The sequence below is a fragment of the Saccostrea cucullata genome, unplaced genomic scaffold (genome assembly GCF_032062105.1).
Source record: "Saccostrea cucullata isolate Sc308-1 unplaced genomic scaffold, CSIRO_AGI_Scuc_v1 ctg962, whole genome shotgun sequence".
Classification (NCBI taxonomy): domain Eukaryota; kingdom Metazoa; phylum Mollusca; class Bivalvia; order Ostreida; family Ostreidae; genus Saccostrea; species Saccostrea cuccullata.
The window spans coordinates 6846-26230 of NW_026925544.1; the positions used below are offsets into that span (position 1 = coordinate 6846).

The following is a 19385-nucleotide window of genomic DNA, read 5'->3' on the forward strand; positions in this document are numbered from 1 at the left end:
GGCTTTAAAAAAAAACATGACAAATTTATGCATGTACATGATGACACAAAATATGATATTCATCAAAAAGTATTCAAAACATTTAGAAATATGTCACCTGAATAAAATTGATTTTTTAAATCATTATTTATGATTAAACAGTTTTATTGTCTTTAATGTTTACTTTATATTACCTTTGATTTAGACATCGATTAGAGAGTTATAAATCCAAACGATTAGGTATAAATTGACCATAAATTATATTACTAAAATGTTAAACCGCATATAAAATCAAACAATATAAACTAGAGAGGTTGACAACATAATGGCAATAGTTGATAGAAGTTTGGTTTCTACTGAGAATCAAATATAAACTAGAGAAGCTGACAACATAATGAAGAGAGTTGATAGAATTTTGGATACTACCGAGAATTAAATAAAAACTAGCGAGGCCGATAACATAATGGCGATAGCTGATAGAGGTTTGGTTTCTACTGAGGCCGCTCCTCCTGTGTCATCTCTGCCACCTGTAAAGAAAACAAAACCTATGTCATAAATTTAATAAAGGTACGTCACTTTTTAAAGTGACAAAATATATATTTCTGTTGATCATTTAAATTACGATTAATGATAACATTGAAAATATTCAAATAAAAGTTGAAAAAATTCTAAATTAAGTAAAAACTAATAAGAAGATTTATAAGCTTACTTAGAGTCGTTACTGTTGTTTTTTATAAAAAAAGGTACAAATATTAGAATATTGATAAAATTGTTCATATAACCACCGTTATTATAAAAAATAAGATATTTTCCCTTAAATGCAGAAAGGAATTAATATTTGACTCCTTATTTTTTTTTTACATGAAGGATATGGAAATAACGAACAGTATTCAATCTCAACGTCCATTAAACAAATATACAAAACAAGAGCAGAGCAAACACGGACCTCCGAAACATCAGAGGTGGGATCAGGTGCCATTTAACCTTTTAACATTAGGAATATTTTGATACATTTTTATTGTACCTAATTGTAATTGTTTCGGCTAAGATTTCTCTAAGGTGTAAAGACTTAAACCCTGCTCATTTACTTGTATTTTTTTTAGTCTGAAGCATAACCGGAAATTCAAAAGATTATTGCTTATTAAAAACTGTGTTTACATTAGACTATTTTTTCCTCCAATGATACACAATGCAAGCAACCAACATCTCATTAAGATATACATGTACCCAGAGAATTGCTTAAAATTGTAAGATTTATTTTATCTATAAGGCATATTCATTGAAATATAATGATGGTAACACTGTAAAGATCAAAAGAAAGCAGTGTTTAAGAATTAATTCAGTTTTACCTGGTGTTGTGATGGAAGGATCTGTAAGGAAAGAAAGAATCATTATATTTGATCGTACAATACTTAAATAGAGAACTTAAATGAAGAACTAAAGATGTTTCATGACAATCTAACTAAAATCAGAATTTTTAGATCCGCACCGTAGATACTCTGTTTATGTGTAATGCATAGTGTATACTGCGCGGATCTAAGAATTCTGATTTTAATTAGATTGTGTTTAATAACAACGTCATACTATAACTTTTAAACCAAATTATTGTCTTCTTGTAAAAAATGGCAAATGAAGGATATGGAGATAACGAACAGTATTCAATCTCAAAGTCCATACAACAATACAAAAAAAGCAGAGCAAACACGGACCCCCGAAACATCAGAGGTGGGATCAGGTGCCATGGAGGAGTGAGCATCCCCTGCCGACCGGCCACACCCACCTTGTGCTCCTTGTAATGATCAGGAAATAATGGAAAAATTCCGTGTATAAATAATGGACTAACAATTGGTACGAAAAACGTCAGTCAGCATTTGACTCAATGATAAATTGTATTTGCTGACAAGGTCATTTTATTGACCATAGAACTTACGAAATGATGACTTTAAACGAGACTGCTGATATTCTTGTTTCATCAACTTGCTTGTCAATAATTTACCTCGTTTTAGAAATTGTTCATACGCAGAGCATGCTCTGACGTATCGAATCAACTGAGATATGATTGCGCCCATGTGAAAAGGGTCCTTATGGCAATTTTTATGCATTTTGAGTTTTTCACGGATTCTGATAGAGTAAGGTTAGAAGTTGTCAAATATGAATTTTTATGGTCCTACGTCTACTCTAAGTAGGATTTTTCTTCATTTTTATCAAATATACTTTAACAGGTTAATAATGCCGTCATGTTTTTCAACAACGTCAAACGTTTTCAGAGTGAACGTTAAATGATTTTCTTCTGTAATTTTACTACGGTGATTAATAGTTGTATGATATTTGATATTTTTCCATGCACATTATTTTTATCTTATTGTCTCTTTTATTTATCAATAATTATTTAATAGTTATATATATATTATGGATTCATCAGTGGTGTGTAGTATTATGAGTGAATGTTTGTTTTACATTTCACTTTTCTATGACACCAGGGGGAAACCTGAACAGCGGGCTACATCCATCCATTCTTTTTTTTTTGAAACAATTATTTTCTCAAACAAAATATTTACTGGTAATCCATGCAAGAGTCATTTGATAAGCCTGTAGAATTCATTTGAAAATTATTTAAATTTAAACATTGCTCTCGATAGGTCAAGATTTCAGCATAAACGATATATCTTTAGTTACCATATATGTGAAAATTATTTTTTTTAAATTACAACATTACGCTACCTAAATGCTATGTATAGCGAAGTAAAAATTTATTTGATTGTTCTTTCTTTCTAAATTTCATATAAAGACAGAAAAATTGTGAAGTGTGGTACATGTAAAATGCAATTATGATACACAATAGACAGTAAATAAAAAGGAAATTCGGTTGATTCACTGCATCTATAAGGTTGTCTGTCTGCATTGGGTCAATAATGACACTGCTTTTTTGTGAAAATATAAAGGATACACGAAATATTGTTCAGTCTAACAGTAAAAATATTGTAATATTAACCAATCAAAAGGTGGAAATTTTACAAGCAAATGAATGAGTAATAATCCGCAATCACTTCCACAATAGATAAACCCAGGATTAACATTTGTAGGATTATGTGTATGTTGGTGAAAGGGGGGGGGGGGGTAAAAAAACTAAATGGCAGAAACTTACAATTCTTTTGAACACGAGTTAAAATAAATAAAAAAATATTTTTTTATTTCAAAAGTTTTAGGTGCACCCAATACCATTAACCCTACAACTTGCAGATTCGCTTTTTTATTTAGGTTTGAAATATTCTTCATTTTATATTTGTACCTTTAATTCTGAGCATTGCCATTTTCAAAATCGCACAGCGAACATAAACAAAATGAGCCTGGAACTGAATTGCTATGAATTCAGTATTGTTAATCATGTATATAATGATACCCTAGAATTAAAAAATCTGGTTTTATTTTATGAAATGGATGGTTTTAGAAGCACACCCATAGAATTAAATTAAAGATGCCATTTACGGTTTATATGTATAGCTTTTGTTTGGGTAGGGGTGGGTTAAAGATTAATAACATGTAAAATTTTGTTTATGCCTAAATATACAGTCAGTTGAATATGACTGTTTTGTATAATATATTTCCTGACAATTGACTGTGAACTGGCTGAGCTTTGAAATGTCAGATTTTTGTAGGGATGTAAACATCTTGGAAAATCATCATATTATTTATGACCTAATTAAAAAAAAATCCCCTTCATTCTAATGTTGTTTTCTAATTTTATTCTATAAAGTGAGTTTTAAAGAGTATGAATTCCAGTTTGGTCCCGTGCCAATGGGGGGGGGGGCTTCACTTTTTTCCCCAACTTTACTTATACTATAGGAATTGAAAATTGAAAGTCTGGTTGCCCCCCCCCCCATGCACTATAAGTGATGTACGGAAAACGTAGTATATAAATTGGTACTGAAAAAAGTGGGCCTTTAACCACCCCCCCCCCTCCCCAAGAAATAGGATTTTCGACTTTGTGAAACATTAACCTTTTTTTTTTTTTTGCTTGTCAACTTTTTCAGGGAAGGAAAAAAAAATTATCTGGCTGTCCCCCTCCCCCAACTTTCAAAACTGATGCTACATGCCTGGTGCCAGAAGGTTGGATATGCTAAGCCTTGTAAAGCCTACATGTTACGGAAATATATAAGGACACCCCCACCCCCATCCCCTGCACTGCAGCCAAAATAAAACAAAATGCAAGCATATTGTTGCGGTTTTATGTCATGTATTTTCAGCATTGAATTTCATTTTCTGTTAGTATTAACATGTAAAAATAAAACCGGACCCTGAACTTATAAAGATTTTTTTATCAACCAACACAAATAAATATTTTTTTTAGCATATTTAATAATATTTATCCATAATTTGATGGCAGGTTAAACAATATATTATTCCACACTGATTACTGCAGTGAGATTATAAGTTCAGTGATGATTGAGTTTTTAGCATGATAATTGATCTGTTAAGAGACATTCAATGCTGATATGAAAGACAAAGTTCGGCATGGCTTAAAGAATTAATTTGCAGATAATGCTTAAAACATTTGAATTCCGTATGAAAGAAAAAAACCACCACACAGAAGTACCAAAGAGTTACTTGTATATTAACTTGGAGATCTTGAAAATAAATAGCTTAATACATGTATATATGGTTTAGAGAACAAAAATGATATTTTCTTTCATTTATTATTTCATTTTTTCAATAGAGTTTCACATTTCTCAATATTAGATAAATAGATTCAATATAAATATTTTTTATCTACCCTACATCCTCTCTCTCTCTCTCTCTCTCTCATCAGATTTTAAAGAAAAATTTTTTTTCATTCGGATGTTTTTTTTTGTTTTAATTTCTCTAAATTGAAGTGTCTTTGTGCAACAAGAATATAAGACAAAACAACATTTTTAAATTTTAATTTATTTAATCATGGTTATAAGGTAGACGCTTTACATGTTTATTACCGGTATTTTAAAAAAAAATGAAATTCGTCATGAAATTATTTCATGCAAAAAAAGCTATAGATAAGAGATTTGAAAAAAAAATTAAAGTCTGTTCAATTTTGCAGTTTTCTTTTTTTCTTCTTTGTTTTTCCTTTTTCTACATTAACCATATTCCCAAAGTACAACAATATTTTTTTTATTTAAAAATTCATAATTATGATGACGATTAAAAGTTTTCTTTGGTCATAAAATATCTCTTTTATAATCCGGGAGAAAATTAATGCAAACATGCAGCTGAAATGTGAAAAAGTACGCAATTAAAATAATGAATGTCCCTGTCTGGTACCCCTGTTACATCGGATTGTTGACATCAGAGTTACCTCTCCTATTTTCATTTATAGAAAAATACAAATAATCTTGACTATCGTTCTTACACATTCTTGCTAGATTTGTAAAAAACGTGGAAGATGTATGTTTAGTTTCAACATTTGTGCAAACAATTTAACAACAGTTTAAACAGTATGCACTGATGAATCAATGTTTACGTGTGATCGACGCGATCGCGATGTATATTTGAGAGTGGTGGAGCGGATCTCAAAGAAGTAGGAAGACGATTTTCCTTTGCAATAGTTGTGCACGATATACCCTGTCTAAGATGTATTCTAAAAGTGGTATAAATATGTAAATAAAATTTATCTAGAGTATAAAGGTTCAATATGCTATCAGAAAACACCTTGTCTACAGCTTCTATACATTTAATTACGCATGTAGGAAAACTATTGGTATTATAGAGACGTTAATAATGTTTGTTAAGAAACCAGTTCTAAATGTTTTTATTTATATCCATTAAAATCAGTGGATTAGGAGATTCAGACATTGATTAAATTAATTTATAAATGAAAATAAATTCCACATGTTGGAAAAAGCGATAAAAACTCAGGATGCGTCAAACGTCAAAACACGTGGTTAAAAAAAATCTGCGTCGAAGTTCACCGTCAGTCTGCAACGTCACATCTTTATGACGTTATTTCTCTGTTTTAGCAAAAATGCCATAAGGACCCTTTTGTCATGGGCGCAATCATATATATACTCCGTATGCAGGTGATGAAGGTATATTGCTGCATAAGTAAGGGAAATTGACGATAAAAAAGTTAAAGTCATCACGTTTATCATATAGCTTGGTTGTAAGATTACTATTAGTGTTTTTTTCAAGTAAAATATCCAAGTATGAAGCAAACGTGTCGGACTCTGTGGTATCTTTTATCTCAAGCTCACTAGGATATATCGTTTCGACGTAGGAATGGAAATTACCATTATTAATTGACAATACGTCGATATATCTAAATGTTGAGTTGAAAGCCACGGCAAGTGTTTTTTTCTTTTCACGCATAAGATTTTGCGTAAATTCTGCTTTATATGAATATAAAAATAAGTCTGCTAATAACGAAGCGCAATTTGTATCCATGGGAATTCCAATAGAATATATTAAAATTAAAATAGAATATATTAAAATTTCAAATATATCAAAATTGAATTTTTACAACAAAAGACGTAAGAATTACAGAAATTAGTGAATATAATTTTTATTACATATCATATCAGCATAATTTCATACTTACCTGTGACTGTAACATTAACAGAAAAAGTTGTGGTGGTTTCTTTTGTGTTATGCTTTACAATACAAACGTATGTACCTGCATCTTTTAATCTCAGGTCTAATGAGACAAAAAAGTATGTTGCATAAGAAATTATTTTAGATGCACTAATCATGACAAAATGCAACAAATAGAAGCAACACACTGTACCTGGAATTCTTAGTTCGAAGGCAGTTGTATTCCCTACCGTAGTTGAATTACACGTAAAGTTTCTATTTAGCAATCATACTTTTTGGCCGTTGTGACAAAAGTTAGCATTCCCGAAATTCCAGTAGGCATCTACGTTCGTTATATTATCATCAGGAGGTAATTTCACGTCACATACTCCTCGATAAGTGTCACCGATTTGATAGGGTCCATAGTGAATAAATTTGAAACCAGTACTGATATCGATCTGAGAGGCCACGTCTAAAAATAAAACAAAATCATTTTTTTTGGTTCACTGATAGCCATCTATTTCAAACTTGATATGCGCAACAATTGACGATTGTTCGTCTGATGCAAACATTTATTAAATTATTGTGCTTATCAACCCCTTTAATTTGAAACATGCAATATGTTTGATTGAATGGTTGAATGACTGTTTGACAAAAATGATTTCCTCCCCTGTTTTTAAGAAAGAAACATTTTGATCTCTTTATGGAGAATAAAGATAACTTTATTATCTTAAAGATACTTTGAGAAAGAAATCACTTGCTTAGTAACTGTAATAGCATTTTATAAATAATACCATAATTCAAATTGCTCTTTCAGAAGATGGTTTTACCGAAAGAAATAAAATAAGATAAGTGGTATAAATCACTCAGCTGTTGAATTTTCACTCATTTATTGGCTTGAAACCTGAAATAGTTAAGATGAAGGAAATAATTTACTTATTCTATTTCAAATAACCAATTTAATTCATTTAATTCTGTTGTAACACGCATTTTAATTGGCTGAAAAATAAGTTTAAATTGCAAAGTCTGTTGTTGCCTAAGATACAATGAATAATGTCAACAAGAGGTCCATGGGCAACATGAGTAAAAAAGCTAATGTACATGGGCTAATTATAAAACACAAATCAGCTCAGTATTGAAAAGTTTACTTGTTGATGTAGGGGAGAATTGAATTTTGTTACCTGAGATTGTCACTATATCAATAAAGCATTCACGTATAATTTTGCCATATTTGAAAAGAAGATTTCTTAAGATTTTTCCAACATATAATTTGATCTCCCATTGTGACCCCTCGCTAACACCCCAACCTGGGCACATTATTTGGATGAATTAAAATTTTCACTACTAGTGCAAGATGCTTACATGTCAATTTGACTAAACAAATTTTTTCTGTTTTGGAGAAGATTCTTTTCTATATATTTGTATGTCTTATGCAAAACTGTGATCCTTCACTGTGGCGAAACCCCAAACCCGGGGCTGGGGCGGTGGGGGCATAATTTGAACAAACCTGAATCTAAACCACCGGAGGATGCTTCCATTAGTTATCCAGAAATTTTTAAAGATATTTTAGTTTATACAGTACCGACCAGACCCAACCTGACACCCAAGCAGTCCCAGAAAGCAGTCCCCGGGACTGCGTTGGGACTGCTGTGGGACTGCTCTGGGACCGCTGTGGGACTGCTCTGGGACCGCTACGGGACTGCTCTAAAAAGCAGACCCAGCAGTCCCAGCTGTCCTTGGGACTGCTTTCTGGGACTGCTTTGTTCACTCATGTGTGAAAAAAGGTTCTGAGTGACATGATAGCTCCGCCCCCTTGTGTATTCTGAATTTGCAGGCCCCCTGTCGTTTTGTTTACTTGCAGCAGAGATGAGTTTAAACTGTTTAAAAAGCAAGGATTTCTTACAATCTTTTAATAAGTAGAGATTATTATAGTTAATTAATATTTACTAACTAAAGACTGTATATCTACACAAATGTAGTTTACAATAATTTTTAAAAAAAAAAAGTTGTAAAATAAGGAAGTCAGGAGAAGATTAATTTTTTCCCGAAATATAAGATAAGGCTTATGAGAAAAAATATCGACATGTAGGTCTTTTTTATTACGGGGGTATTTAATGTAAAATTAGATACTAAAAATTTGCATTCATTTGGTACTATTCAAAAATAATTATTACAGGTAGATATAAGATTTTTAATTGAAATAGGAACATGTTTTAACCCTCAAATAGAAAACCTCACACTTTATTAAATAACCATGAAATAAAATTAATAAATTAATGCTACCATTCTTCCGAAACATAAACAATGTGGATAATCACTGGGGAAATTATTAATGAATTACCGGTAGTTTTTAATCTATAAACAAGTTATTAAAAGAGCACATTAGTTTTTAAAATAAACAGTTGAAAATACCGGGAATTGTGATTTATTTCTTTTTTGTTTTGCTTCTGTTTACCTGGCCGATTAATGTGTATAAAAAAGGTATCAACACTCACAGTTTCAATCGCCTTTGGGCAGAAAATCAGTGCATGCTACATGTATTTGTGTATACATATCAGCGTTTCACATCACTGAACATGCTGGTCAACAATGACCCTAATTTCAATCTATGTAAAGCAAAAATAAAATTGATTAATGAAATGTGTATGCATTTCTTTCAGGATTAATTAAAACTTAAAGCACAGTATTATAGAGATAGAGGAATTTAAAATAATTAAATTGAAATGTCAGTAAAAATAATCATGACTGAGAAATAATACTTAGCAAAATTAACAAAGAATTTTTTAAAGCCCCAATACTTAAGAAAATTTATTAGAGTATCCCGATAGTATGGAAATTGGGCATATAACGATAAGATCTATTTAATTAAGCTAATTCTGGTGGAAAATAATTAATTGACGTTTAATTTTCTGTATAAAAAATAAATATGGGAAACAGTATCAATCACAGAAAATAAAGAAATCGAATTATTAATATACCAGAAAATCGTGATTAATTTTAATTAATAAATAATAAATTTTAATTAATTTTAATTTGGGACTGCTCTGGTGTAATATTCATGTTCAGTTTAATTTTATACATGTACGTGTGAAAACCCTCTTCCTTCAATTAATATTACATGTACTTCAATTCGTTTCTATGCGAGTATTGTTCATAAATGACCTTCGCATACATGTAAGGATTCCAGGCATACTACACAGAATCAATTTCTACAGCCTTTTATAGTTCCATTGTTTATTGGAAATCTCATTTCTGAGTTGGCTTCGCCCATTAAATTAATAAACCCCGCCCTCTAGGACTGCTGGGACTGCTGGGACTGCTCTCTGGGACCGCTGGGACTGCTGGGACCGCTCTGGGACTGCTCTGGGACTGCTCTGGGACCGCTCTGGGACTGCTTTAGCAGTCCCAGAAAGCAGTCCCCGGGACTACTCTTGGACTGCTTTGTGTCAGGTTGGGTCTCAGGGTCGATACTGTATTCCTAATTTTTTTCATGATATTTTAGTTTAAAAATTGATCCCACATTGTGTCCCCACTCTACCCACAAGACATCTGATTTGAACAATCTTGAAACTACGCTTCCTGAGAATGTTTCCATATAAATAACACCAATCATGCCATGGTTTTGAGGTTCTTGAGAAGAAAATTCTTTAAAAATTATCCTACATATTTCTATGTAAATATTTGATTGCCAATTATGACCCCATCCTACCACAAGGGGTCATGATATGAACAAACTTGAATTAACGCAAACTGAGAATGTTTCCAAATCACCAATCATAGCTTTGCTGATCTTGAGAAGAAGTTTTTGAGAAATTTTCCCTGTATATTCCTATGTAAACTTTGATCAGCCATTATAGTCCTTCACTAACCCCGGGGTCAATATTTGATCAAAATTGAATCGTCACTCCCTGAGGATGCTTCCACATAAGTTTCATATTTCCTGGCCCAGTGGTTGTGGAGAAGAAGAGTTTTAAAGATTTTCCCTATATATTCCTATGTGAACCTTTGATCAGCCATTGTGACCCCGCCCATCACCTAGGGGTCATAATTTGAACAAACTTGAATCTACACTACCTGAGTTTGCTTCCACATGAGTTTTTTTCCACATGAAGATTTTTAAAATTGGAAAAGGGTGTGGCCCTCCATTTGAACAAACTTGAATTTCCTTCTCCTAAAGATATTTGTGGCAAGTTTGGTTGAAATTGGCCCAGTGGTTCTTGAGGATTACATCCATATAACGAATTATCGAATATCATATGGCAATTTGATTCATTATAACTATTTTATTGAAACCCTAATAACGAATAAAATATGTCATTAATTCATTTTACCAAAGTCGTAAATAATTTGTTATAAGGATGATTTGTTTTTGATGAATTTTAACATTTTTGCTTAATGAATATTAACATTTGGTATCAAATTGCTTAAACAAATTTAAGAAAAAATTAATAGACTATTTTTGTCATATCAAATTAAAATACAAAGGTAATCAATGATTACGCAGCTCGCCTTGGCGAATGTTATCCATTAAGCAAAGCTCATGTTAATTTTTTTCTAGTTACTGTTCAATCCCAAACCAGTTTAAAACATAGTTTGCTTTAATAAGGATTTATAATTACTTCTATTTGGAAATAGACAAGTTTCAAAAACTAATTATATTACTTATCAACAAAATCTTTGCCATCTGGAGCAAGGAAGGGTTGTTCATCACCCAGGTAGGGTTTACAATTACATGCTTATGGAACTGCTCCCAAAAATTTAAACCTGGTCAGAGCATTCATCCAAAAAATGTGGGTCAGACCCAGCAGTCTGGTAGTGCCTATTCCTAGATACATCACCCATGCAAGTTAAGTCCAGATAGGGCCTATATCCCTGGTAATTACCTGGTACTTGGTATTTTACCTGCTCCAAAATTTGGTAATTCCCCCAAAATGTAGGTCAGATCCAAGATCTGAAGCAGGTCTGGTAGTGTTCATCTCTAGACGCATTATCCTTGCAAGTTAATTCCATACAGTGCTTATAGTTAATTGGGAAAGGACCTGCTCCAAAAACTTTAGCCTGGTAACTCATCTGGAAATGTAGGTCAAAGCAAGCATCCAAAGCAAGTCTGGTAGTGTTCATCCCTAGATGCATTATCCTTACAAGGGCTTATAGCTAATTGGGAATGGACCTGCTCCAAAAAAATTAACCTAGTCATTCCTCTGAATATGTAGGGCAGAACCGACACCCAAAACAAGCCTTGGTGCGTGTTAAAAAAAATTTATATATAGAATTTATTCCTTACAACAGAGTTACGGGCTGAATTCGTTGTAATATTTTTTTTAAATTCACTGAAACAAATTCAACAATTTCCACAATTCATCATAAGAATTCGTACTAAAAATTATTTTGTCATTATCCAATAAAAAATGATTGTCATTAAATGTCAAATTGATGTTATTAATTTTATACTTACATATATGCGTACTATGAGCCAGAAATACAAAAACAGCGATAGCTTGCGGAACGGAAAACGTTTCCATTACCATCTACAAAGAAATGTTTAACTGAAGAATCAGTAAACAAACAGAAAATACAAAAACCTATCATGATTCATGACAGGATGCTATTTGCCATAACGTCTTGTAAAAACATGTAAAAGTGCAAAGTACAATAGCTTAAATGTTTTGATAATGGAGGGTGCATTTTGCCATATGGTAGGTCCGTACTTTCAGAATTTTCTGTCAAACTGTTTATTTTTTGATTTGAAAATCGTGAATAAGTCATAATCTAACTAAAATACCCATAAAAAACATATCTTTGCAGGTTAATTTTCATGCAACATGTCTCGGAGTATATACCTCTAAAAATTCAACAGCCAAAATTCAACATATAGAAGTGTAACATCATATTTTATTTAGCTATGTACCAAATCACATCCAATTATTGTTAAAACTTAGGAAAATCATAAATATTCATTTTTCAAGAAAATATTTGAAACTTCTATTTGAAAACACTAAAAATTAATGTTGATGGTGTCAAAATCTTTCATAGAAAAAAGCTCAAAATATCTTAATTTTAAATATTTCTCAAAATCTTTTATGTTTATATGCTATTTTTTCTTCACAATTATTTAGAATTATATCTTAGGTTAGCAGAAAAACATACTTTATTATGGTTGACCAGAAAATTTTTACAAAAGAGCCTTTTGAACACCTATACTCCCATTTTTGGAATATCTATTTTTTCAATCGTTCTTCGCAAAACTTATAAAAAAGTAAATTTAAAAAGATGATATAGGCTAAAAATTAAAGATAAATAGATCTCAAGTTAGTTTGTTTAAAAAAAAAATTAAAAGCTTTAGGTCCATAACGGCAATTAAGAATTCTCTGTCTGTGTATGTACTAAATTACATATAGATCCTATGGACAGAGTGCAAAGTGGTTATTCCTATAAATAATGTACATTAAATGCTTTGTGTGCACAATGACACTATAATAAACAAATATATACTTGCTAAATCATTTTTAATCATCTAAAAAGATTTTATTTCAATAGACAAGGATAATCAAAATTTTATATCGGTGCGTAAAATTAAAACCGGATCCGTAAAAGGGTGGACCTGCCTTTGGGGAAATTTGTTTTGGTCACAGTTGATTTTTATGCGCCCGGATAGATGGATTGTGCCGCGTATTGTTTTCTTTCCTGTCTGTCTGTTTGTTTTACCTGTTGTCAACTATCGCATTCGCGATAACGTTTGAACCATATGGGATTAAGATTTCATATATTAGTATGCTTACTCCAATAATTGAGCAATTCCAAATGCCACCAAGTTAAGTGACCTTGTGAAATAAATTTTCCAAACTATTTTTATAACTTTTGAACCATAAAAGATAGAGACTTTGGGACTTTTAATTTAATATGCTTACTCCAATAATCAAGCTCTTTCAGATGACACCAAGGATATAATGACATTATGACCTTGACTGGGACCTATATTTGAACAATAAAAGAACAATTAAAGATAGGAACTTCTTATTTGGTAAGCAAATTCTTTCAGATAACACCCGGTCAATGACTTTTTTTTTACCTTGACTATGATTTAAATGCAAAAATAATTTATTCGAACCTTGTTGCTGCCTTGTGCATAGTGTTTCACAAACTCATCGTGTTATTCCAAAAATTATGTCGTTATATGTTGGTTCATGAATGGATATGGTTTTTATCAAAAAGGAAATTTCAAATTTGTGAATATTATGAATTACATGTTTTTTTTTTTAGCATTTTTCTATTCCCACCAGGAAATAACTGAAGTGAGATAATAATGCATTTCAATCCATTCTTTATTTTCCTTTTTCTCCAATCCTTGATACGAATGCAAGGTGATAACCTTGATCATATCTTTTGAATGAGAAGAGATAAGACTTTCATATCAAACAAGTATATTTTCTGTGACAAGACCTTTCTGAATACACTACAATTTTTGACCCCGTGACCTTAACCTTGAAGATTGAACTATCAAAAAAACTAAAGATTACTTTGAATTGGGTTTAACTTTTGAATGAGAAGAGATAGGACATTAATAGTACTGTACAAATGAATAATACCTGACACAAGATATCTCGTAATGGACTATGATTTTTGACTTTGTGACCTTGACTTTGAAATTTGATAAACTTTTCAAAAACTTTAACTTTGGTCATATCTTTTGCATGAAAAGAGGCTTTCATATAACACATATATATTACCTATGACGAGACGTGTCGAAATACACATCAATTTTTGACACTGCAATCTAAAAGTCTGATTTACTTTTTAAAAAATATTAATTAGAATTGGCCATAACGTGTGAATAAGAATATATAGGGCTTTCATATTAAAATGTGCTTCACCTTGTACAAGACCTCTCTTTTTTATCTTGTGGCTTTGACCTAAAAGTTTGACCTACTTTTCAAAATTGTTAATTTTTCCCTAAAACTTTTGATTGAGAAAAGACAAGGCCTTCATATATGACATATGCGTTACCTGTGACAAGAAACATGGTATGATTTCTGACCACTTGACCATGACCATCACGACTGACCTTAATTTAAATATTTGACACAATATGTCATAAAAATGAAACCAAAAGACACCAAAAGTGAGGGATCACAATTCTTTGAATTTGCTTTTCTTTACTCACTGTCGAATTACAATTGTATGAAGGATATGGAGATAACGACCAGTATTCAATCTCAAAGTCCATAACTCAATACAAAATGAGAGCAGAGCAAACACGGGCCTCCGAAACATCAGAGGTGGGATCAAGTGCCATGGATGAGTGAGCATCCCCTACGGACCGGTTACACCCGCCGTGTGCTCGTTGTCATGATCGGGAAATAAATGCCTGTATGTGACATTTTTCTAAATCACAATATTTAATGTTAACAAACATTATAAAAAGTATAAACTTGTATTTAAAAAAATTCAGGTGGATCAAATTAATCAACTTATCCAGACTGTATCCTTAATTGTACTGCGCAATGTTGGACATGATACAGTAAATATTAACAATAGAATAAAAACTGCAGAAAATAGCCCAGTTGCGAATTCGAGTAAAAATGGGGGTTCCAAGCTTTCGGCCCAATTTCAATTTTCAGATGAAAATAGGCCTAAACCGTGGTTCCTTCTTACTATAAAATGAATATATTTTTTTCTAAAAAAGCTATAATTGAAACACGTTTGCGATGTTGAATAGGACTTGATTCTTCGGCTATAGATAATTTTCCACACGGCACACACTATTTTTATAGGCCTAATAATATTTGTATTCTAATCATCAGTTACAACGTCAATAATGAAATGACTTCATCAAAATCTCAAGAATCAATTAGCAAAATTTAGTTTTAGCTATTATACGAGGGTTGTTCGAAAAGTTCGTGGACGATGTAATTTTCTCCGAAGATATGTTACAATTCGAAAAAATTTGTATATTACATTAAATGATAATGTATTTTGAAATAAAATGCAAAATTTCAGTCAGTTTTACTTACATTTATTAAAGTTATATCAATTTTTATGATGCATTGTCAATGCCCGCGGAGCAGCTTTGGCGTAATTTTTTTGACATCGTTACGTCGCTATGTTTTATGAATTATCTTGCATCTTCTTAGAAACTCTTTCGATGCGATGATCCACCGATTTTTTTTCAACAAAGTAATTTCAGCACCAAACTAGTACAAACCTTTTCAAATCCAAGAGATTTTGTGATTGTTTCATGTGCCATAGACGTAATTATTTCAAAGTTACCCGCTTTATCCCTTACTGCTAATCTTCTATCTTTGTCAAGATTTTATTGACGCCGTCAAGTCAGAATCAATAGATGGAGGTCTTTCTGAGTTTTCGTCATCCCAAATTTTACATCGTCCTTCTTTAAATCGTTAATACCACTTGTACACCATTGACTATGATACTTTTGACCTATCCTTAAATTCATCTAGCAATTGTTTTGTCTCAAAAGGAGTCTTTCCTGCTACCACACAAAATTTTAACACAGCGCGCTGTTCTGTGACGTGTAATTCTGACGCCGTTTTTAACCGTGAACTGAGACCGTTGCCTTTCATTATAAATCGATAATTTGAGAACCACTTGCTCAAAATAACTAAAACTTCTCAAATATGACGATTGCCTTTTATTGTGATCTCATATTTAATATCATAGATTTTCGAGCGCAAAATAAAAAAAAAAAATCTGTAATGACAATATCGACTTAAATAATCAAATACGCGGAAAACGAGGATGCTCCGCGACCCCCTGCTTAAGAAATTAGAATGGCTGTATTTCTTTTATTTAATGGGCCAAAAAATTGAACAGGTTGTATTTTTACTGGAAACATGGTATAATAAAGGTATATAAAGTTTCACTTCAAACACACAAATACAGCGGTCAGTACCGAACCCGTCCACGAACTTTTCGAACAACCCTCGTATCAATAATATTTAAGAAAAATGTCGAATGTATGCTTCTTTTAAGTGGTTGTGAAAAAGTACTTGTATATTGATCAGACCCTGGAAATGTTTGTCTTTTTTATTGCGCTCAGTATTTCCGCAGTGTTCGATATTCATTCGATACAATTTACCGATCGACATCACGTGATGTATATATTGTCTATATGTCTGCAAAGATGATGATTTACTAAAAAGAAGAAATATCGTTTAATCATGCACTGTTTAATTACTAAATAGTTAAAACATGCAGACATATTTTGACCATGTTGAGGTTCCTTGCTTACCGAATTAATTTGTAAATATTCATGACAATGCATCACTAAATGTACTCTCATCGCATTCACATTTCCAACTTATGTTATGGACTATATCGGTATTTTTCATAATATCCAAAAATGTCCCTATAATACTTAAAGAAAACCATACCTTTTTATTGATAATTCATATCACAAAAGCAATTCCTTGAAAGGATGTGAATCTCAGAGGGCATATAAAATGTCAAACGCCGAAGCATCTGTATCATGTGTATGGAAACTACGAGGAGCCGTTCACGTCAAACTTACGCCCTTATGACAACACCGTAGACATTCATCATACATAAACAAGAAAACATAGATGTTACCATCCATTGTCGCGCGGGAAATAAATAAAGAAAACAATTGAAATTATTATATAATTGAATAATTTCCATCTCTCTCATTGGCTGAGATCCAACTATGCTAGAAAAATACTAAAGTGTATTGACCGGCACTTGACGTTCCAGGTGAATACAAGGATTTATTTCCTCTACATCGATCTAAAAATAGATCGGGAAATTCCAAATTGATACAAATTGTTTTGGAAAGCTATTTAACCGAATCTGACTTTTTCCATGTGAACAAAACATAAGCGAATATATATTTTCGGGTGTGGGTGGTTAGATGGGATGCAGAGACCCCCTCCAACACTTACTGAACAACAATTTTTACTTTTTGGCAGTCAGTTTTCCTTGATAATACTCCTTCTTTTGAAAAGACTGACATAATTTTTTTTAATGGCAACTAAAATTGATGAAAAACACATTTCAAACTGATACATGTACGGCTGGTAAGGTTTATTTACATTTTAATTCTGCTTCTCTCTTGTATTTGGTTAGGACTTAATTACAATGTAAATGCAAACAAGTAATGAGCTGTATCATTTTATCAGTGAAGCATATAATATAATGACTATTGCTGTTTTTTCGGTCAATACAGTGATTTAGCCACCGAGCACGAAGGGCGAGGTGAATATTGTACTCCTCAGATGGCTAAATCATTGTATTGACCGAAAAAAACAGCAATAATTGTATTTGTTATACCCTTATAAATATCATTCTATATATTTATTACTAATAAAAAGTCCAACAAAAGAAATGTTTTTTACATCGGTCTAACAATCACTATTGACCGGTCCTACATAAGAATTATTAGACCGCAACGTCACTGTTACGTCACAGGTAGTTTTCGTTCAATTTCGGCGTCACGGAAATAACCGAAGCTGAGTGCTGCAAGAGTTGTCGTTTGCTACAAAGATGGCGTCACACAGTAGGTTCTCGAATACAGACGAGAGTGAAATTGAAAGTATACTTAACGAAAGGGACAGTAAGAACACTAAGAACGTAATTCAAAACATTTATTTCCAGATACGCTGAAAACATTTTAAACGAATTTTTAGTGCATACATGTGATACTTCTCTGTCGGAATTACACTTAAAGCCAAATGAAGAGATCTGTAATGTTCTTCGAAAATTCTACTGTGGGGTACGAAAACAAGATGGATCAATGTACGCAAAGTCTTCGATGATATCCATGAGGTTTGGTCTTCAGAAGTCGTTCATGAAATCAAATGATATTGACATTGTTAACAATGAAGAATTCAGTCGTGCTAATGTGGTGTTTTCGGCTTGTCTCGTGAAAATTAAGAGAGAGGGGACTGGAGAAGTAAAGCATAAACTTGATAAAGAAATCATCAGTGACGGAGACATGAAAAAACTGTATGACTGTGGCGTTTTCAATGTTGATAACCCCAAGACTTTACAATGGAAGGTTTTTTTTGAAATTATGTTACATTTTTGTAACAGAGGACGAGAGAACTTAAGAAACATGGAAAAAGATGATTATGTCATTAATGTAGATGCGGATGGTAGGCGCTTTGTTGTGAATAACATATCACGACTAACAAAGAACCACAGGGGAGACTCTGGGGATGATGACACTAATGCTGCCCGCATGTACGAACAACCAGGTATGTAGATTTCTCTTATAATTTCAAATATTGAAAAAAAAATATTTGAGTCAAACAATTTTGAAAAAAAAACCCATAAATTAACAAGCTGTGTTTCTTTAATTATCATTTAGGAAACCCCAATTGTCCGGTGGCTAGTTTTGAAAAATATATTCAAAAACTGAATCCAGAATGCAAGTCGCTGTGGCAAAGACCAAAATCACTGCCAGCATCATTTGACCCTGACAACCTTGACCTGTGGTATGACAATATGGTGGTGGGGAAAAATACACTTGGAAAATTTATGCAGTTAATCAGCAAAGAGGCCAAACTTGCCACAGCATACACTAATCATTCTATAAGAGCAACATGTATTACAATCTTGGACGAATCGGGGTACGAATCGAGACATATTATGGGGATATCAAAGCACAAATCTGAGACAAGCTTGAAACACTATTCTTCTAAATTGAGTGAAAAACGTAAGAGAAATATGTCAGATGCTTTGAGCAGGAAAATACATGTGTCAAAATTTCATGGTTCAGAAGTATTTCCATCAAGGCCCTCATCATCAAGTGTTCAGTCAATCACGTATTCTCATGGATCATCATCTATGTCTCTTCAACCAACCTCAAATGCAGTCCCCGGGACTTTCAACGA

The 19385-nt window shown here is 32.4% G+C and overlaps 1 long non-coding RNA gene across 1 annotated transcript; it reads right to left on the reverse strand.

Moving 5' to 3' along the window:
- Positions 1 to 1328: 1328 nt before the first annotated feature.
- On the reverse strand, positions 1329 to 16986 carry LOC134269176 (uncharacterized). Its single transcript, XR_009992516.1, has 5 exons — positions 16908 to 16986; positions 11972 to 12044; positions 6731 to 6988; positions 6545 to 6640; positions 1329 to 1349 (listed from the first exon to the last, which is right to left on the reverse strand). It is a non-coding gene; the product is annotated as an uncharacterized LOC134269176 (long non-coding RNA).
- Between the last annotated feature and the right edge of the window lie 2399 nt (positions 16987 to 19385).